Source organism: Oryctolagus cuniculus, chromosome X (assembly GCF_964237555.1).
Source record: "Oryctolagus cuniculus chromosome X, mOryCun1.1, whole genome shotgun sequence".
Classification (NCBI taxonomy): Eukaryota; Metazoa; Chordata; class Mammalia; order Lagomorpha; family Leporidae; genus Oryctolagus; species Oryctolagus cuniculus.
In genome coordinates, this window is record NC_091453.1 from 78921089 (window position 1) to 78943539 (window position 22451).

At 39.0% G+C, this 22451-nt stretch overlaps 2 pseudogenes; both read right to left on the reverse strand.

Moving 5' to 3' along the window:
- Window positions 1–1363: 1363 nt before the first annotated feature.
- On the reverse strand, window positions 1364–1749 carry LOC108178693 (NHP2-like protein 1 pseudogene; annotated as a pseudogene).
- Window positions 1750–1840: 91 nt separating this feature from the next.
- LOC138847552 (developmental pluripotency-associated protein 4 pseudogene) overlaps window positions 1841–22451 on the reverse strand; it is a 39492-nt pseudogene continuing 18881 nt past the window's right edge.

Consider the following 22451-nt stretch of genomic DNA (forward strand, 5'->3'; position numbering starts at 1 on the left):
ATTTATTAGACAAGAATATGGTTATTGAAGCCCACATTACACTGAAGATGCTCTGCTACTGAAAAACATTGAATATAACATTTTAAGCAATAATCAGTTTCACTACAGAACTCATGCAACTATGTCATTTTTTTTTTTTTTTGGCTTGTTATCTATACCTTCCCTAATAAGCAACACACTCAACTGAGTTGAACTAACCCATCCGGATAATGTGGCTTACTAATTCCATATCCTATTTTCTAATTCATCCATAGTATCAAATTTACCATAGGGACTTTAGCAAACTCTTAACATCTGCCATCTCTTTACCATCATATATACTGGAAGGTACTAGATTTAGCACAGCACTCCAAAGCCAGTGATTAAAAATATCCTATCACCACTACCACCACTAATGGCATCAACTTTTCTGTCATTATCAGGAAGCTGGCCAACAGAAATCACTCAGTCATTTAACAAGCACCAATCATTTGCTTTGTTATGGCACTTAGTTTTCTTTATCACATATTGTTTTTGCCTTGTCCTATCATAACCTATTTACATAGTATTAAGACGTGCATCATTCCACTACCCAAGTGCTTCTGTCTACCCCTCTCCTTCCCCCTCCTCTCCAACCCTATCATCAAATGCTTAACTTGTGAGTTTATCACCTTTTGGTAGATCAATGAAAATAGAGCAGGTGGAAGGATACTTTTACACTTATTCTATCATCAATAACGTATTAACCTCACTTATTTTACAAATGTTTCTATCAGGCTTCATTGATAAATATAAAGCATTCTTTGCCACAAATTGTAACATGATAACAACAAAAAATGAGGATTTTCTGCTTACTAACAAAATGGAAGTTTCTACACAGTTCAAAAGCTAAGACAATCCAAGTTCATTCAAGATGATGTTTTGAAATCAAGTGAGCGAAACTAAAGCCAAAAACCTTCTTATACAAGTACAGAAATCCTTCACTCTAAGTAGAGCTTAACTTGAAGCAAAAGTGAGCGCAGCAATGACTAGATGCCTATCGTCATTGAATAACAGTCCTGGAGTAGAATTAACTGAGTTAAAATTTAATTTCTGGCTTTTGATTTTGAATTCACATTATTTGCTTGCTTATGCATATTCTAGTCATCAGTAGGAAAATGTTAGTAAATCTTCTACTAGGTGGTCTTGTAGTGGAGAGTCATGAATACTTACATTGTATGGAGATCATGAACTCAACCTTGTCAGCCTTCTATTTGGCCAGCAATTTTTTAAGAAGCCAAATTTAGTACTACAATGGAAAGTGATTGAAAATGCTCTATGCTAATCCAGGCAATATGATATACAACTTGAATAGGGAGAATATGAAAGAGGTCACAGGTTTGGCTTAAGAGCCTTTCCACTGGACTGCATTCTGAATGGATAGGGCACACTGCTTCAGCTATGAACCCTCTTCGGAGGTGACAGAGAAAACAACAGCACAAGGAGACCCCACAGGCACAACCCAGGACCTACTTGGATGCCCAAACACATGGTGGCATATTCTTGTCTTCATTCAACAGTGGGAAGTGCAGGATGATCTCTAGGCACTTGCCATTCACAGTCATTACAACGGACTCAGAGTTGCCCCTGTTGAGGGTTTTTGTGGCCCTACTGATTCCTTTTCAAAGCTGCTTGTAGTGACATGGCTGCTAAACAAGGTTCAGTAGTTTTTTGGTGAGGTGGGGATCTGTGAGGGAAACAGGCCTTTGGATCGACATTAACCTCAGTCATGGCTATGGCTGCACAGGCTCACTACCTCTCAAGAATGCAGATGATGTCTGAGGAGGCAGAAAGCACTAAATGCCCTTTAAAGTCTGATATTCTAGTTCCATGGAAGGCTTTATGTTACGATTTGACTCCAATGGACACAGTCGGGACATAACATATTGTCCTGCAGGTGTGGGGGTGGGAAATGGCACACAAGAAGCAAAAAGAGTGCATTGGCTCTCTTTTTTCTCTTCTCGGGAACCCAGACTTGTCTTGCATGAGGCTGAAGCTGAACCCAACCATGTGTGTTTGCAGGGAGACTTTTCAATGAACCGCACACCACGTGTTACTGGAGGCCTCGTGGGGATATTTCCACTACCTTCCTCTTGCCAGCTCCAGTTACAATGCTGGCCCAGGAGGCTATCACCATAACTATATTCATGTCCTCCACGAACTCAGGTACCCCCTCCTCGAGTGGAGGGGCCCCTTCAGGAGATCAGTCCCCACAGAACACACTGTTTTCTTAGCACTTTCCAGGGTTGTCTTCTCTTTGCCAACCTTTGATTTTATTTGCAATGATGTGTTGATCTTGATCTTTTTCACTGTGATGGGAATATTCTGTAAACTGAGCTTCTGGTGTGGGTAAGTGTTTTCCCATATTCACTTGTACAGCTCTATTTTGGGCCTTTAGTGCTTAAGTTCAACTGTTGACACTGGGCCCACAAAACGTCTCTCTGAACCAGGTCAATGGGTGGTATATCTATGGTTTATGGAGGAATTGGTACCTTCTTCTGAGGTTTTGGGTAGCATTGCACAATGCTTTTTCCTTATGATGGGAAACTTTATCATCTTTCATAGATCTTTGCCATTTGGTCCCCTTCTATTCTGCCATTCTTGGTAAAGATGTGCTTGGTTGAGTGGATGCTCACTGTTCTTCCCTTGACTATCCTATGGAGTTTCTCTCCTTGCCTCTTTTTCCTTTTTAAAGATTTATTTATTTGAAAGTCAGAGTTGTGGTGGGGGAGGGGAGAGAGGGAGAGAGAGCTGGGGGGTGGGGAGAGGGAGAGGGAGAAGGGGGGGAAGAAAGAGAATGAATATTCTGTTCACTGGTTTACTCCCTGAATAGCTGTGACAACCAGGGCTGGGCCAGGCCACAGCCAGGAGCCAGGAGCTTCTTCCAGGTCTCCCATGTGGGTGCAGAGGCCCAAAAACTTGGGCCATCTTTTGTTACTTTCCCAGACCATAGCAGAGAGCTGGATTGGATGTGGAGCAGCTGAGATTTGAACCAGCGCCCATATGAGATGCCAGCACTGCAGATGGCAGCTTAACCCAATGTGCCTCAACACTGGCCCTTCTCCTTGCCTCCTGAATTCTTCATACTCAAAATAGAAAGTGGAGTTAATAAAAAGAAAAGTCTTTTCACTTTGAAGATGGTCTCTGGTCCCACCAGCAAATTTTATATCTAAGATGTGATGCAAAAATAACCTTTTATCCTTTAGACTGATATATACAATAACAAAGAAAAACACACTAAATCAGGAACTGTCTTAGTTAACTTTGTCTATGCATTTTTCATTTCATTATGACTTAAAAATCCTTATGGTCCATACCACTTGGTTGAGGTTCAAAAGAAACAAGGAAGTTAAAGACATAGAGAAATATTAGTCATCATATTACTTGAAGCTAAGTGACACAGAGGAAAGCAGGATTATTGCCTCACTTGATTATAAAGTATAGTGGCTGGATTATATCAGTAGTTCTGACATGTTGAGACTTTGGTTTCCTCCTATTTGTTCTACCTCTTTCTAACGTCTGATCCAGTAGAAACTCCAAATATAAGTTTGCCTAGCAGTTCAGCAAAGATGAAGCAAGAGAAGTAATATTTTCACAGAAACATGTATCATTAATCTGGAAGTTAGCTGTGTTAATATAGTAAAATTGAAATGAGTTTCATCTCCCTCTACTTTCTTCCAGAAGAATGGATGAATTAATGATCTAAGTTAGAATTTCTGAGCTCTACTCAGTATTCAGTTACATGCTGTGTAATCTGAAATATTTATGACTTCAGAGTGTAACCATGGCTAGAAGTTTTTTAAATTTGAGAGTTTAAAAAATTATGTTATGCATATGGTTTAGAAATGTGTAGAAAAATATGTTGATGCAAATGCTTTACAATTATGTAGAAAAGCCAATAATACAATTTTTCACAAATCTAATTAATAAATTTAATTAAGAAAACTTCCCTCTAGGAAAAAATGAGCAGTGGCTGATTTAGTGAACAAATCCAAAATTAACTCACAAATGGACATACAGTTTTGATCTTGATCATATTAGTTCATCTGTTGATTGCATTTAGAATAGCAAAAAGGCTTATAGTTAAAGTAAAATAAGGGATTTATGAGAGACATTTTCTCTGAAAAAGTCACCTCTGTATAAAGTGTACCATAATTCAATTAACTCTATTCTTAAATATTTTTAAGTACTTGACTTTTCACTTTGTTACAAAATCTGAATTTTGACTGCTAGTTTAAGGAAGCTAAAATATATACTATGTGATATAAAAATGACTACATAGAGAGAGTTTGATTAGGTATCAGATTAAAATGTAAGTCAAAATAGATTTAACCATATTATACATGAAAAAGTCTGTTACTTTTTTTAAGGACCAAGAATTTTTAAAGTTGTTAAAATGAAGAATATACTACATTGTCAAATAACTTTTCTTATCCTTTTCTGATAGTTGTATTGATGACTGTCAGTGTTGACTTAGGCTTTTCTGGCTTCACACTACTTCACGTTAAACTAGGAAATGGATTTGAACTATTTTTAAATGTAATAATCTTTAATAATAGAAGACCTTGTTGTAGTCCTCTCATCATTTAACAAGAGGAAATTTTTTAAATTTTCTTTTTAAAAATAATTTTATTGAAGTATAATTGATGTACACTAAATGCACATAGTTAATGTATGTAGTTTGATCAATCAATGTTGATACATGCATATACTTGTGAAAGCATCATCACAATCAGGGTGATACCTCCAAAAGTTTCTTTGTGCCTGTTTTTTGTTTCTTGTGGTGTGTGTGTGTGGTAAGAACACAACATGAGATCTACCTTCTTAACAAATGTTTAAAGTGCATAATACAGTATTGTTGACTATATACATTATTCTGTACAGTATAGCTTTAGAATTAATTCATCTTGTAAAACTGAAACTTCATACCCTTTGAACAAACAACTCCTCATCTCCCCTTGCCTAGGGCCCTTGGTCCCATCGTTCTTCTTTCTTTTTTTTTTAAAGATTTATTTGAAAGTCAGAGTTACACACAGAGAGAAGGAGAGGCGCAGAGAGAGAGACAGAGAGGTCTTCCATCTGCTGGTTCACTCCCCAATTGGCCGCAACAGCCGGAGCTGGGCCGATCCAAAGCCAGGAGCCAGGAGCTTCCTCCTGTTCTCCCATGAGGGCGCAGGGGCCCAAGGAGTTGGGCCATCTTCCACTGCTTTCCCAGGCCATAGCAGAGAGCTGGATCGGAAGTGGAGCAGCCGGGACTCGAACCAGCGCCCATATGGGATGCCAGCACTGCAGGTGGTGGTTTTACCCACTACGCCACAGTGCCGGCTCCCGTTCTTCTTTCTATGAGTTTGATTATTTTAGCTATATCAAATAAATGGAATCATGAAGTATTGTCTTTCTGTACTGCCATATTTCACTTAGCATAGTGTTCTTCAGGTTTTTCCATACAGTCAAAAATGGCAGAATTTCTTTCTTGTATGTATATACTGTATTTTCTTTATCCGTTCATCTGGCAATGGAAATTTGGCTTGTTTCCATAACGTGGTTATTGTGAATGTGCTACAGTGAACATGACAGTGCAGATATCTCTTTGACACAGCAATTTCAATTCTTTGGCTATGTACCCCGAAGTGGAATTGTTGAAACACATGTTAAGTAAATACTTAATGATTTTGAGTAATGCCCATCCATGCTGTTTTCCATAGCAAGTGTACCTTCAAATTCCCTCCAACAGTGTAGAAAGGTTGCAATTTCTCTAAAGCCTCACCACACTTATCTTTATTTTTTTAAAATACAGCAGCCATTCTCACAGGTGTGAGGTGATATCTCATTGTGGTTTTGATTAGTTTTCTCCTGATGGTTAGCAAATACACATATCTTTCCTTTTCTTAAAGCAAGATTTACGTATGTATGTATGTATGTATTTCAAAGGGAGAAAGGGGGAGGGGGAGGGAAGGAGGGAGAGAGAGAGAGAGAATATGAATAAGACTGACTCTTCCATTCTCTGGTTTACTCCTCAAATGCCTGAAACAGCCAGAACTAGGCCAGGCGACAGTCAGGACCTGGTCTCCCATATGGGTAGCAGAGGTCCAAGCAGTTGAATCATCATCCACTGCCTCCCAGAATACATTAGCATGAAGCCTGATCAGAAGTGGAGCACACTGGTATGCGATGCTTGTGTCCTAATTGGCAGCTTAACCCACTGCACCAGTGAATTATTTTCCTTCTTTTTTTTTTAAATTGAACTGTAGGAGTTGTTTTTATATTTTCAAATTAGATTCTTATCAGATATGTGATTTGAGAATATTTCTTACCATTTCATAAGTTGCTTAGTTATTCTATAGTTCCATTTGCTTCACATAAGCTTTTTATTTTGATGTAATCACATTTACCTATTTTTGCTTTTGTTGCTTGTGCTTTTGGTGTTCCATCCAAGAAATCAGTGCCAAAAATGTCAAGAGTCTTTCCCTCTGTGTTTTCTTCTAGGATTTTTATTTAAAACCTTAAAAATATTTAAGAGGCAGAAAGAAAGAGAGGAGAGGTAGAGGCAGAGGGAGAGAAAGGACAAGAGAGTGCTCCTATCTTCTGGCTCACTCCCCAAATCCTTCCAATGGCCAGGACTGTACTGGCTAAAGCAGGGAACTGGAAACCTAATCCAGGTCTCTCATATGAGTGGCAGGAATTCAATTACATATGCCTTCACCACTGCCTCCCAGGGTTTGCACTTGCAGGAAGGTAGATTTAGGAGCCAGGGATGGGCATCAAATCCAGGTACTCCAAGGAGAGATACAGTGTCTTAACCAATATCTACCAATAATGTAAATGCCCACTTTTCTTCCAGGATTTATAGTTTATGGCTTTATTTAAATCTTTAAATCATTTTGAGTTTATTTTTGCATATGGTGTAAGATGAGGTTCCAATTATATTCTTCTGCATGTGGATATCCAGTTTTACTAACATCATTCATTGAAAAGACTGTCTTTTCCCTTTTGTGTATTCCTGACACCCTTGTTGAAAATTAGTTGACTATATATATTTGAGTATAATTCTAGTTATACATTATATTCCATTGGTATATAAGCCTGTTTTTTGTCAATATCACACTGTTTTAATTACTGTGGCTTTATAATATGTTTTGAAATTATAAAGTATGATTCCTCCAACTTTGTCCTTTCTCAAGATTACTTTGGCTATTCTGGGTTTTCCATGGTTCTATGTGACTTTTTGGAATTTCTTTTCTAAAAAAAATTATTTGGATTTTGATGGAGATAACAATGATTCTGTAAATTCTTTTAGGTAGCATGGATATTTTAATATTAAGTGTTCCAATCCATGAATATTATATATACATTTATTTTTGTATTCTTAATTTCTTTTTAGCAATGTTTTCTAGCTTTCAAGGTAAAAGTCTTTCACCTCATTGGCATGCTTATTCCTAGGTATTAGATTCTTTTTCATGATATTATAAATGGAATTATCTTCTTAATTTCCTCTTCAGATAGTTCATTGCTAGTGTGTAGAAACACAGGTGACTTTGTGTGTTGAGTTTGTATCCTGTGACTTTGCTGAATACATTTGTTTAATTCTAACAGTTGGGTCTTTCAGATTTTCCATGAGGATACTTCAGATAGTTTTTGGAAAAATAAAATTAAAATATGTTTATTTTGGTGCTGCAGATTTTGAAATCCATACATAGTTTTTTTCATGGTATGTACTTTCCATAAACTATTTAAAGATCCCTTAAATATACAAGATCATTTTTTTCAACAAACTAAGCTTATCATTTAATTATATTTGCCACAAATATTTTTAAGTACCCTAATACATAAATGATTATTGCATTTGCAGAGAAAATTTTACTTTTTTCTTCTAATTTAAGTATCCTTTGTTTCTTTTTCTTGCCTAATTTATCTGGCTTGGAATTCCAATACTATGTTGAATAAAGGTAGCAAGAATGGGCATCTTGTCTGTCTGCTATCTTATAGGGAAAGCTTTTAAATATTCACCATTGAGCATGGTACTAGTCATGTACTTTTCATATATGACCTTTATTATATTGAATTTTCTTTCTACACCTATTTTGTTGAGAGTTTTTCATAAAAGGGTGGTGAATTTTGTCAGACGCTTTTTCTGCATCTATTGAGATAATCATGTGATTTGATTTTTATCCTTCATTCTGTTAATGTTGTATAATATATTGATAGATTTATGTGTTCTGAATCATTCCAGGGATAAATCTCACTTGCTAGTGGTGGTGTATGATACTTGTAATGTGCTGTTGAACTCTATGACCCAGTATTTTGTTGAGAATTTTTGCATCTATTTCCATCAGGGTTATTGGCTTGTAGTTTTCCTTTCTTAAAGTGTCTTTTTCTACATTGCTAACAGAGTAGTGATGGCCCCATAAAATTAGTTTGGAATTTTCTTCTGTTTTAGGGGAGAGTTTAAGAAAGATTGATATTAATACTTCATTTTCCTTTAAATGTTTGAAAGAATTCACCAGTAAAACCAGCTCAGGTCCATGGCTTTTCTTCATTGGGAGGCTTTTCATGTCTAATTCAGTCACTTTATTTGTTATTAATCTGTTCAATATTTCTTTCTCTTCATGATTCACTCTTGGTAGGTTGTATGTTTCTAGTAATTTATCCATTTCTTCTAAATTTCCCAATTTGGTGGTGTGTAAGTGTTCATAATTGTCTCTTTATTTCTGTGGCACCAATTTAAAAGTCCCTTTTCCATGTCTGATTTTATTTATTTGAGTCTTGTCTCTCTAAGTTGGTCAATTTTATTTTTTTCAAAAAACTAACTTTTAGCTCCATTGATGTTTCTATTGTTTTCCTGTTCTCTATTTGGTTTTATCTGCTCTGGTTTTTGTGTTTTTTTTTTTTTCTTCCCCTAACTTTACATTTAGTTTGTTCTTTTTAGTTCCTTGAGGTACAAAATTAAGTTGAGATATTTCTTCTTTTCTATTGTAGGTAATTATTGCTATAAACTCCCCTCTTAGTACCGTTTTCATTGCATTCCATAGATACCGGTATATTGTATTTTGGTTTGTATTTGTCTGGAGATATTTTCTAGTTTTCCTTTTGATTTCTTCTTTGACCTGATTGTTTAAGAGTATTTTGCTTAATTTCCATAAAATTGGTAAAATTTCCAACTTTTTTTTCTATCTGAGGCTTAGTTAACTTTAAAGTTAGGGCTGTTAGATTCAACAAGTTTCTCAGCGTCAATTAAGTGATATAAGTGACTTGTTTGCTCTTCATCAACAACTAGTCATAGTTACATGTCCCTCTGTCTCTTGAAGTCAGCACTACATGAAAAACAGCTGCAATGTTTCATTTGTTTCTTCTTCACTAATTCATAAAATGTACAACTAATTTTCCAGAATTTAATATTGGACTCTATAGAAAAAAATAATTTTAGAAAGCTGTAATCCAACTCATATTACAACCTAACCTGCTGCTAATATTTTGTTTATATACAAAGAAACTAATAAAGTCTGGCACAATATGAGTATTGCTTTTATTTAGAATCTTTCTTAGAATAACTTGAAGTTCATTAAGTTTCTTATTTTCCTTGATATAAATAAGACCTACAAGATTTAGTGAAAATTCTTGGCTATAAAATATTTAGCAGGAATAATTATAGAACTCATATATGGCTGTTTTCCTATCCATTGGCTTAGAAACATAGTATCTGGTATCCACCATGGTAAACTCCATAACAAATCCTCCGTCTAATAAGAAGTCAATATATGAACAAATATGATAGTGAATCAATAGGATGTTAAACAAGAAATTTCAGGTGACTCAATCTACTAATTTAAAGGAAAATAGCACTAAATTTCCATTTCTACATAGTGTCAATCACATTTAGTCAAAGACTTCTAAGGAGGGATACAAAACTTCAATAGAAGGTGTAGCACTATTCCCATGGTCTTAATTTGAGATTGATTTCAGAAAGTGGATGTGCCAATTCAAATCTGAAATGGCTTCTGTTGACTGATTACAATTTATCACGCAATTTACTCTGCACATTCCTAAACTTTATAGTCTTTACTTGTGTTTGCCTTTTGATGGTGACTTATGCATTTTTTGTATTGTTTTTAAAAAATCTTCAGATTTAAACTTAGAAAGAAGAAGGCAAGTAATAAGAACTCTAGAGACCACCCAGGGCAATGTTAATTTGTTCTTTGTTAATGAAAGTTTTACTCAATAGTGTCTGTTATTTCCTCCTATTTTTCCTCTCCTCTGCAATCTCTCTGCCTTCCAAATGTTGATCGGGAAGTAAAATGAAGCAACTCTTTTGTTTTATATAATTTTATGTATACTGACAATTAGACCTAACTCATTTGCAATTCAGCTACATTTTACTTAGGAAAAATGCCTGAACAGAACATGTCTTTAATGAGCTTTGTGGAGATTATTTTGTGTATTTAAAATTACAAAACACAGGTGACACTTTTTAAATTATTTGCCCTGAGGGGTTCAAATGAAATTTTTTTTCTATTGCTCTCAATTCTGGTCTCTTTTTAAATAGCAACTTTATTCAAATGTAATTCACAAATCATAAAACTCATTCCTGTAAAATAAATAGTTCCTTTATCAATAAGTAGTTTTTCATATGTTCAGAGTTGTGCAACAATTACCACTGTCCAATTTTGGTTTCTGAATTTTAAAATACAACTTACATTAATTAGTTTGATCATGATGAATATTCAGCACATATATATATATTTTATATATATATATATATATATATATCTCCATTATGTTGGGGTGGGAATTCGGACTAGTGATTGATATGCCACTTCAGATACTCACATCCAGTATCAGAGTAATTGGGTTTGAGTCACAATTCCACTCTCAGTTCCAGGTTTTTGCTAATGCATATCCTGGAAGGCAGCAGGTGATGACTCAAGAAGTTAGGTTCCTGCCACCCACATGGGAGACCAGGATGGAGTCCTGGGCTCCTGGCTTTGGCCTGGCCCAGTCCCAGCTGTTATGGGCATTTGGGGTTGCCAGCAGATGGGAGATCTTGCTCTGATTGTCTCTTCTCTCTCTCTCTCCCTGTCTGATTCTCAAATAAATAGAAGTAAATAAATACAAATCTTAAATAAAATTAAGCATTAAAAAATCATGTACACATCAAACATATACAATTTTGTCATTTGCGTTAAAATAGGGATGAAAAGAAATGAAAATTAAATTATAAATTCAATAAAAAGAAATAAAATATAATGCAACTTATAGTACACATGAATTTTAGAAGCTTTTATAAAGATGGTAGCTCGTTTTAGTGATAGGTTCATCTTTTTTATACTGATAGTCATCTTAAAACATGGAGTTATAATTAGCAACAACATATTTTTTAAATTATTGACTAGTCTTCAAATTGTGGGGATGGATTTAGCTTCTAGGATATAAATATTCAGTTCAACTTCTAAGAATATTCGATTATTGCAGAATTTGTCCTTTGGTGCATATAATGTATACTGGATGAGCAGGATTTTGAAACATTCAATAAGGATTTATCAAATATAGTATATGGTGATCTGTTGCTTTTTAAAAAAGCATTTATTTATTTTTTGAAAGTCAGGATTAGAGAGAGAGAGTGAGAGGGAAAGAGAGAGAAAGAGGGAGAGAAAGAGAGAGAGAGAGAGAATCTTTTATTTGCTGGTTCACTCCCCAGATGGCCAGAATGGCCAGGGCGGGGTCACGTAGGTGGCAGGGGTCCAAACATTTGGGCCATCTTCCACCACTTTTCCAGGCACATTAGTAGGGAGCTGGATTGAACCATATGGGATGCTGGCATCAGAGGTGGCAGCTTAACTCACTACATCATAATGCTGGATCCAGCTGTCGACCTTTAATAACTGTTAATTCTTACTCTAGCACATGCTGTGGGCTCTGGTACTTTGGTCACTTTTAAGTGTGATTTAGAATTCAAAAGAGTTTTTCTTAGTTGACATCCAGAAAACTTCTCTGAAGGGAAAAATGTTGGCAGATACATATGGGTTTGCTACTAAAACATTAGAACTAGGTATCTGTATATGGTTTGATGTGAGAGTATTCAAGATGTGAGACCAATGTATTCATGAAAACTTCAGTCATAACAAGACAGTGGAAAATGTAGTACCAAATTAGCAATAAAATATGATAATTAGGTAACAGTGTGATTGATGAAATAGCAATGAAGCTGTAATAATTATAAAATGTAATATATTACACGCCTGGCATTTTGCATGTATTTTAACATTTACACATCACATGACTTTACAAAGTAGGCACTAGTATCCTCTTTTTATTAAAAAAAATATTTATTTGAAAACCAGAGTTACAGAGAGAGGGAGAGGGAGAGGGAGAGGGAGAGGGAGAGGGAGAGGGAGAGGGAGGGAGAAGCGAGAAGGGAGAGGGGAGAGGGGAGGTGGGGGTGGAGAGAGAGAGAGAGAGAGAGAGAGAGAGAGAGAGAGAGAATCTTCCATCCACCAGTTTAGCCCCTATGGCCAGAGCTGGGCCAGATCAAAGACAGGAGCCAGGAGCTTCATCCAGGTCTCCCATGAGGGTGCAGGGGCCCATGTATCCGGGCCATCCTCCACTGCTTTAGCAGGCTCCTTAGCAGGGAGCTGGATTGGAAGTAGAGCAGCCTGGACTTGAACCGGTGCCCATACAGGTTGCCGGCACCAAAGGTGGCTGTCTTACCCACTACGCCACAATACCAGCTCCTAGTGTTCTCTTTTAATGGATGTGAAAATCAAATATTAGTTTGTGACTTGAGTAAGATCACCAAGGTAATACATTGTATATAAACTCTAGTCTGTCTTACTTCAGATATGGGTTGTAAGACACTTTAAAGCATTGCACTTGATAGAGTTAATTTAGAGAGACCTAGAAATGTGGAGTTATGTAGAGGTTTAGAAATACTTGCCATGGTCTTGTTTCTTGGGTGGAGTTTTTGGTGTTTTGTTTATGTCTCCTCTCTACTCCCCCACACTTAGAAGACGATGAGCTCTTAAGGCAAAGTTTATCCACATAATATTTTTATATTGGTGGTATATACATTTGTCTTCCATGTGGCCTTTGGGTTTAAAGGCTCTTTTCAAGAGAAACACTTTTTGTTTATTCACTATCAGCACTACAATTCGGTTTCTAATTCCAGCCAGCAAGAAGGACAGAAGGGTCAAAGGAGAGGATATAACTCTCTTTAGGCAAATATGGGCATCACTGGGGGAACTGAATACATCAATTCCACTCAAATTCTGTGGGCCAGAATCTAGTCACATGACCACACTTAACTGCAAAGGAGGCTGGGAAACATCCTTGGTTAAGGGACAATATACATGGCCATAGATGAGAGACTAGATATTGGAGATGTTATGTAACTGAATAGTTGTGTCCCCCTGAACAGTTAATATATCCTGGTATTTGAAGATGAGGCTTTTGGGAGGTAACTGGGAGTAAAAGAAGTCATTGAGTGTGGGGCTCTGACCTCATGGGATTCACGGCCTTATACGAGAATATACCACAGAGCTCATTCGTTCTCTGTCCACCATGTGAGGCCACAGCCAGAAACGGACCCTGCCAGATCTTATCCTGACACATCCAGCCTCCAGAACTGTGGAACAATTATTTTCTGGACATTAAGTGGTAAGTGGTAGAGTTGGCAGTATTTTTCAAATATTAGTCCAAGCACCTTTGATAAAGGCATTGCTCCAAATGCAGTCACATTCTGAGGGACCAGGAAGTAGAGCTTTGTCTTAGTCCATGTTCTGCTGCTATAACAGAATACTACAGAGCCAGCCACCTATAAACTTTTGCAGTTTATTTGGCTCAGGGTTCTGGAGGCTGGGAAGTTCAACAACTCTGGGGCATCGGCCCCAGAGAGGGGATTCATGCTGCATTATAATGTGGCTGAAGAGTAGGTGAGTGAGAGACAGAGAGATCAGGTCAAACCATCTCTTTATCAGGAACCCACTCCCAAGATAACAGCATGAGTCACTTCATGAGGGTAGAGTCCTCATAGCCTAATCACCAATATCTGTATATATGAAATACATGAAACTTGAACAATTTAAATAAAATTTAAAATTTAAAATTTAAAAAATTTACCCACTATGCCACTGCAGTGCCGGCATCCCATATGGACGCTGGTTCGAGTCCTGGCTGCTCCACTTCTGATCCAGCTCTCTGCTGTGGCCTTGGGAAAGCAATGGAAGATAGCACAAGTCCTTGGGCCTCTGCACCTGTGTTGGAGACCTGGGGGAAGCTGCTAGCTCCTAGCTTCAGATCGGCACAACTCCCGCTATTGCAGCCATTTGGGGAGTGAATCAGCGGGTGGAAGACTTTCTCTCTCTTTCTCTCTCTGCCTCTACCTCTCTGTAACTCTGACATTCAAATAAATATTTTTTTAAAAAAAAGAGGCCAGCGCTGTGGCTCACTAGGCTAATCCTCCGCCTGTGGCGCCGGCACACCGGGTTCTAGTCCCGGTTGGGGCACCGGATTCTGTCCCGGTTGCTCCTTTTCCAGTCCAGCTCTCTGCTGTGGCCCAGGAAGGCAGTGGAGGATGGCCCAGGTCCTTGGGCCCTGCACCTGCATGGGAGACCAGGAGGAAGCACTTGGCTCCTGGCTTCGGATTGGCACAGTGCGCCGGCCGTAGCAACCGTTTGGGGTTGGGGAGTGAACCAATGGAAGGAAGACCTTTCTCTCTCTCTCTCTCTCTCTCTCTCTCTCTCACTGTCTATCTCTGCCTGTCAAAAAAAAAAAAAAAAAAAGAGAGAGAGAGAAAGGAAAGAAGTAAGGAAAGGGAGGAAGGGAGGAGGGAGCAAGGGAATATCATTATGTTCTTAGACTTGTATCTAAACATCACATTGAATCTGTTAAAATTAATCAAAATAAAAAATAAAATATAAATAAACAGCTAAAAAAGTTGAAAAAAGAAACCCACCTCTTAATGCTGCCACTGTGGCAATTACATTTCAATACGAGTTTTGGAAGGGCATGCAACCATCGCGGGCTTCAACTTATGAACTGGTGGAGGTGGAGAAGACTAACAGATTCTCAGGGATTGGTTCTTACCCACAGGATCAGACTCGGGAAGAGAAATGACAGCATGTTACTCACTAGCTCCTGGGAGCAAGGCCTCTCAGCAACGCTCTGACGCAATCACTCCTCTCCTTGCCGCTCTGAGAATTCCAACTTTAACTCCTGCCCCTCCATTCTCACTTTGCTATCCTTTTCTCAGGCCATTCTTCTATCTCCTTTGTAAGTTCTTCTCCTTCTGGTCATCCCTTCAAAAGCCAGTGTTTTGGACCAGCATTGTGGCACAGCTGCTTAAGCTGCCTCTTGTGACACCAGCATCCCATATCTCCCTGCTAATGCACCTGGAAAAGCAGCAGAAGATGGTCCAAGTGCTTGGGCCCCGGCTACCCATGTGGGAGATTCAAATGGGGTTCCTGGGTCCTGGCTTTGGCCTGGCTCAACCTGAGCCAAAGTGGCCATTTGGGGAGTGAAGCAGCAGATGGAAGACCTCTCTTTCTCTGTGTCTGTCACTCTACCTTTCAAATAAATTTTAAAAATCTATTGTGCCTCAGCAAGTTCTTCCCCTCCCTGTACATTCTTTCCACAATGATCTCATGCACCCCATTGTTGCCATATATCATGTGCACTCTTCTGTTTGTTTTTAAATGACATTTTAAAATTTGAGATTGCTCCCTAAAGGCAACAAGCCATGTCACAACGTCTTTTGTATCCTCTACATAGTAAGTAGTCAATAAAAGCATACTTAACTTTAAAAAAAGCCAACAAAAATCCAGCCTATGTTGTAAAACTTTCCTACATTTGTAAACAAACATTACTACTTTTGAAACAGATCATCTGTAAGATTTTTGTTTCCTTGAACATCCACTTTGGACTTTAAGAGGTTGGAAATGGCCAGCTTTGACTAATACTAACCAGACATCTATATTTCCTTACAGAAAGAAGAAAAACACTGTTAGGTTCAAAAGATGGGAGACATTTTTACTCATTTAGAACAAGCAAGATGGAGTGTGTGATATTAAAATCAAGAAATAATATTTTCCAGGGCTGGCACCGTGGCTCACTTCGTTAATCCTCCGCCTGCGGTGCCGGCATCCCATATGAGTGCCGGTTCGTGTCCCGGCTGCTCCTCTTCCAATCCAGCTCTCTGCTATGGACTGGGAAAGCAGTGAAAGATGGCCCAAGTGCTTGGGCCCTGCACCGGCAGTGGGAGACCAGGAGGAAGCACCTGGCTTCTGGCTTCGGATCGGCACAGCGCCGGCCGTAGTGGCCATTTGAGGAGTGAACCAATGGAAGGAAGACCTTTCTCTCTGTCTCTCTTTCTCACTGTCTATAACTCTACCTGTCAAATAAATTTAAAAAAAAAAAAGAAATAATATTTCCCTTTACTTCTATCTTCCTTTATTACGCTTCTCTGAAATCACCATGTGTTAGGATAAGCAAGGGTAAATAGAGACAACTTTTAGAACCCCAACAATCTATTTTAGCTACCATTTAGAATTGTATAACATGACTAAAATTATTTAGATTTCATTTATATGCATATAAACATTCAGTATGAGTGAATATTATAGTTGATTACAATGTTGGAGTTTCTGAAGATGGTGGGTGGCTGATAGGGTAATGAGGACTTCAAATAGTGATTTATGTTCATTTTTTTTTTCAGTAAAACCATCATAATCTCACCAGAGCAGAGAAATAGCTTCATGTCTCTGTTTGCTTATTTATATTTATATTTTATTTTATTTGAGAGAGGGAGAGAGAGAGAGAGAGAGAGATTGATCTTTCATGTGCTGGTTCATTCTCCAAATGCCTGCAACAGCTAGGCCAGGGCCAGGCCAAAGCCAGGAGCCAGGAACTCCATCTGAGTCTCTCATATGGGTGGCAGGGACCCAAGAACATGGGTCATCATCTGCTGCTTCTCAGAGTGTGAATTAGCAGGAAGGTGGAATTGGAAGCATAGCCAAGTACCCAACCCAGGCACTCAAATATGGAGTACAGGCATCCCAAGTGGAGTCTTGGCTGCTGTGCCAAATGCCTACACCTATTTTCATTTTCTACAACTACTCATTTCATATGAGATCTGTACAGATTTAAAATATTTTGACTGAGTTTGTACAAAAATATTTAATCCCTTTAGGATTCATAAAATATCATTTCAAGGACGGTGCTTTCAGCCTTTAATATTGAACATCCTGAATGCTGTTTTATCACACTTCCATGTAGTTGGGAAAATATCACGATGAATCTAGTTTGTATTTCCCTACTTTAAATGCATAACTGGTGCCAGGTTCATAATTCAGTTAAAATCTAAAGTATGTATTCAACATTATTAAATTTTCTGATTTTTTCATTAGCATTAAACAGCTGTTCTACATTTCCACTAAGATAAGATGAGAAAGAAAAACCACACTTGCAGCATGAAGGATACAGTCTGGGGTTAACAAAATCTCTTACAAGCTCAGGGAGATGCAAGAACATGTCATCAAGGAAGTTGTGAGTCATCTATGCCAGAGATTTTAAGGAAGCCAACAGTGTTTCTGGGAATGCATTATGCACAGTTTTTAATTCAAAAGAAAAAGAAGAGCATAATAATTTCTGAAACTTCTTTCAGCCCTTTAATTCTATGCACATTTTATTATAATAAATATCTTGCTTAATTGCAGTATGTCATCATCAGAAATGGAAATGTTGTATTTCTGGACAGCAAATGCATTGACCTGTGAAGCTATTTGAATACAACAACACTGTATAACTAAGAAACCACTTTGAACGTTAAATTCTTGATCTATAATTCCAACTTCCTACTGGACACTTCCTCTAAAATACATGCATATCTTGCAGGTACCTCAAAACCTCAGAAGGGCTTTCAAAGGAAAATTTATTTATAATACTCTCAGATTGATTTTTCATCTTGAGTGGAAGCTTTTTTTTTCCACCTACCTATCTGTCCAGGAGAGAACCATGAGTCACACATGACATCACTCCATCATTCTTTCCCTCATCCTCATCCCAAATTTTCAATTGTTTTATAAATCCTGTGTCGCAAATTGCTCAAATAAATCTTTTCCTCTTCATTTTCAGTGCCACTGCTCTGCTTCAGTGACACATTCTGTATCACCTGGAAGGGTTTTTTTTTTTAAAGATTTATTTATGGCCAGCGCCGCGGCTCAATAGGCTAATCCTCCACCTAGCGGCGCCGGCACACCGGATTCTGTCCCGGTTGCCCCTCTTCCAGGCCAGCTCTCTGCTGTGGCCCGGGAAGGCAGTGGAGGATGGCCCGAGTGCTTGGGCCCTGCACCCCATGGGAGACCAGGAGAAGCACCTGGCTCCTGGCTTCAGATCAGCGCGGTGCGCCGGCCGCAGCGCGCCGGCCGCGGCGGCCATTGGAGGGTGAACCAACGGCAAAAGGAAGACCTTTCTCTCTGTCTCTCTCTCTCACTGTCCACTCTGCCTGTCAAAAAAAAAAAAAAAAAAGATTTATTTATTTATTTGGAAGTCAGAGTTACACAGAGAGAGGAGAGACAGAGAGAGAGAGAGAGAGATGTCTTCCATCTGCTGGTTCACTCCCCAATTGGCCGCAACGGCCGGCGCTGTGCTGATCCGAAGCCAGGAGCCAGGAGCTTCTTCTGGGTCTCCCACATGGGTGCAGCAGCCCAAGGACTTGGGCCATCCTCTACTGTTTTCCCAGACCACGGCAGAGCAGCCGGGTTTCGAACTGGTGCCCATATGGGATGTTAGCGCTTCAGGCTAGGGTGTTAGGTGTTAACCCGCTGCCCCACAGTGCCGGCCCCTCACCTGGAAGATTATAGCTTCAGTATCCTAGCATTGCTTCCTGCTTCTAATCCCATTTCCTCAAGTTAATTCCCCATGCTTCTATAGTGACCTGTCAAATATATGACATTTTTCATGCATCTTTGCTGCTTAAAACCTGGTCATGGGGACCGACGTTGTGGTGTTAGTGGGTTGGACCTCTACCAGCAATGCCAGCATCCCATAGGGTGCTGGTTTGAGTCCCAGCTTCTCCAGTTCTGAGCCAGCTCCTTGCTGTTGAGCCTGGGAAAGCAGTGGAAGATGGCCCAAGTCCTTGGGCCCCTGAACCCATGTAGGAGAATTGGATAAAGCTCCTGGCTCCTGGCTTCAACCTGGCACAGCCATGGCCATTGTGTCCATGTTGGGAGTGAACCAGCAGATGGAAGATTTCTCTCTCCATCCTCGCCCTGTAACTCAGTCTTTCAAGTAAATAAAAACAAATCTCATTTAAAAAAAACTTTTCATGTGTCCCACTTACATACACAGGGTAAAGTTAAAAAATCTCAATTAGGAGTTTTAAAAAAAATCCCTTCTGGTTCCACCCCTTAACAGCAGTATCTTTTGCCTCCCCTCCCACCATTTCTTTATATGCATTCTAAAATCCATTGACATTGTAAGAATACCTTATTTGGGGTTATTTGTATCTTATTCCTCCCATCTGAAATTTTCTTTTTGCCTGTCTACCTAATTATCTTCAAGTATAATCTCTGTTATAACACCCTTGGTTACTTCTGTTTTCTGTGCTTATGCTTGCCCCTGGGGAATGGCCTGTACAGCAGCACGTACTGCATCATATTGCTGTTATCACTTCTCTGCCTTTCTCCCTTGTGTGAACTGCATAGGTACTCAGTGACAATAGGCAATATGGTGTTCATTTTTATGTCTCCAGTCCTTTTATAGATCTGGCACACAGTTGGGATTTAATATGTTTATTAATATTATTACTGATCAGGTAGAACTTGCCCAAGAGTTGAAAGGGGCTGAGCTTCATGTGCTTTGGGATTCATGAAGTTCTTCAGCTTTTAAGTTTCATGTTAATATTTACCTTGGCTCAAATATCAACATGGAGAACAAGTCAACCCAGCAATAATTCTAGATGTCAAGCTATACATCAGTTTGATTTCTCCCAGGCAGTATTTGACTCTGGTTTTAGACACAATTCACTGAAGACTAGTCTATCTTTTTGCTGGATTTTCCCAGATGAACTAGCCAACAATTCTAAACTGAAGACATTCTAGCATGCTTAAAGACAGAGAACTGTTTTTTTTTTTTTTACTATTATACAGATGAGTAAATTTTTTATTTCAAACTCAAGCTTTTAAATATAGGCTTAGTATAGTTAAATCATATCATTCGTTTGTTGACCAATGTCCACGGACTGAGAAGGAATGTTAATCCATAAAAAGTCAGATTATACTGAAATAAGAATTATGATAAAGTCTGAAAAAAGTGATTCATTACATGAACTTACTTTGCAAACTACTTATGCTCACTTTCATAAAACACATTTATTTTTCAATCTTTTGTGTGATAAAATATCTGCAACATAAAATTTACCATCTTATCCATCTTTCAGTGTACAGTTCATTGATATTAAATACATTCATGATGTTGTGCTACTGTCACCATGATCCATCTCCATAATACTTTCCATCTTGTAAAACTGCAACTTCATACTCATTAAACAATAAATTCCTATTCCCTTCTCTTTCCAGCCTCTGACAACTACCATTCTACCTTGTGTTTCAATGATTTTGACTATATGTACCTCATGTAAGAGATCATAATGTATTTGTCTTTTTGAGATTGGCTTATTTCACTTAGCAAAGCATCCTTAAGATTCATCTATGTGGTAGCATTTGTTAGAATTTCTTTCCTTTTCCAAGATGTATAATAATACTCTATTGTATGTATATTCTACATTTGGTGTATCCATTCATCTGCTGGAGAACACTTGGACTCCCTCCATGTTTCAGCTATTATGAATCATGCCGCAGAATACAGACATAAAGATAATATCTTTAAGACTCTGCTTTCAATTCTTTGGATATATATCCACCAGCTTAATTGCTGGATCCAATAGTAATTCTATTCTTTTTTCATTTTTTTTTTGAGGAGTTGCTATACTGTTTTCCAAAGGAGCTGTCTATTGTTGGATAGAATATTCTATATATTAGTATGTTTATGAGATCTAGTAGGTTTATTATATATATTTTTAAAAGATTTATTTGTTTAGGGGCTGGCGCTGTGGCGTAGTAGGGAAAGACACCGCCTGCAGTGCCTGCATCACATATGGGCGCCTGTTTGAGTCCCAGCTACTCTACTTCCTACACAGCTCTCTGCTGTGGCCTGGGAAAGCAGTAGAAGATGGCCCAAGTCCTTTGGCCTCTGCACCCGCGTGGGAGACCCAGAAGAAGCTCCTGGCTCCTGGTTTCGGATCAGCACAGCTCCGGCCATTGTGGCCATCTGGGGAGTGAACCAGCGGATGGAAGACCTCTCTCTCTCTGCCTCTACTTCTCTCTGTGTATAAATCTGCCTTTCAAATAAACAAATATATAAAAAGATTTATTTGAAAGGCAGAGTTACACAGAGAGAGAAGGAGAAAGGGAGGGAGGGAGGGAGGGAGGGAGGGAGGAGAGAGAATCTTCCACCCTCTGGTTCACTCCCCAAATAGCTGTAACGACCAGGGCTGGGCCAGGCCAAAGCCAGGAGCCAGGAGCTTCTCTTCTGGGTCTCCCATGTGGGTGCAGGGGCCCAGGGACCTGGGCCATCTTTTACTGCTTTCCCAGGCACATTAGCAGGGAGCTTGGATTGGCAGTGAAGCAGCCAGGACCGAACTGGTGCCCACATGGGATGCTGGCACTGCAGGCTGCAGCCCAACCTGCTATACCACTGTGCCAGCCTCCCAAGTTTATTGTAGTTTCACAAATGCTTACTTATTATTTTTATTTATTTGTAATGAGAATGAGAGAGAGTGAGAGCGAGAGCAAGAGTGAGGGCGAGAGAGAGAGAGAGAGGAGAGAGAGAGAGAGCAAGAATGCTTTCATCTTCTGGTTCAATCCTCAAATGCATGCAACAACCAGAGCTGAGAGAGGCTGAAGCTGGGAGCCAGGAACTCCATCTGAGTCTCCACATGGGTGATAGGACTCTCTCTCCTTATTTCTCTGTATCTTGATCTTTCAAATAAATAAATAAATCTTTAAAAAAAGAAGTGGAATAGCTTGGACTCAAACAGGCATTCCTATATGCGAAATGGGCATCCCAAGTGATGACTTAACCTGCTGCCACACAATGCCTGCCCCTATTGTATTTTTATTAAGACCTATTTTTACCTATTTGAAAGGTAGAGCGACAGAGAGGGAAAGACAGAGAGAGGTCTTCTATCTGCTAGTTCACTTCCAGATGCCTGCAATACCCAGGGCTGTGCCAGGCCAAAGCCAGGAACCAGGAACTCCATCCAGGTCTCCTATGTGGGTGGCAGGAGCCCAAATACTGTGGCCATCTTCTGCCGCCTCCCAGGATTATCAGTAGGAAGCTAAATAAGAAGCATGGAGTAGCCAAGACTCACACTCCTATATGAGATG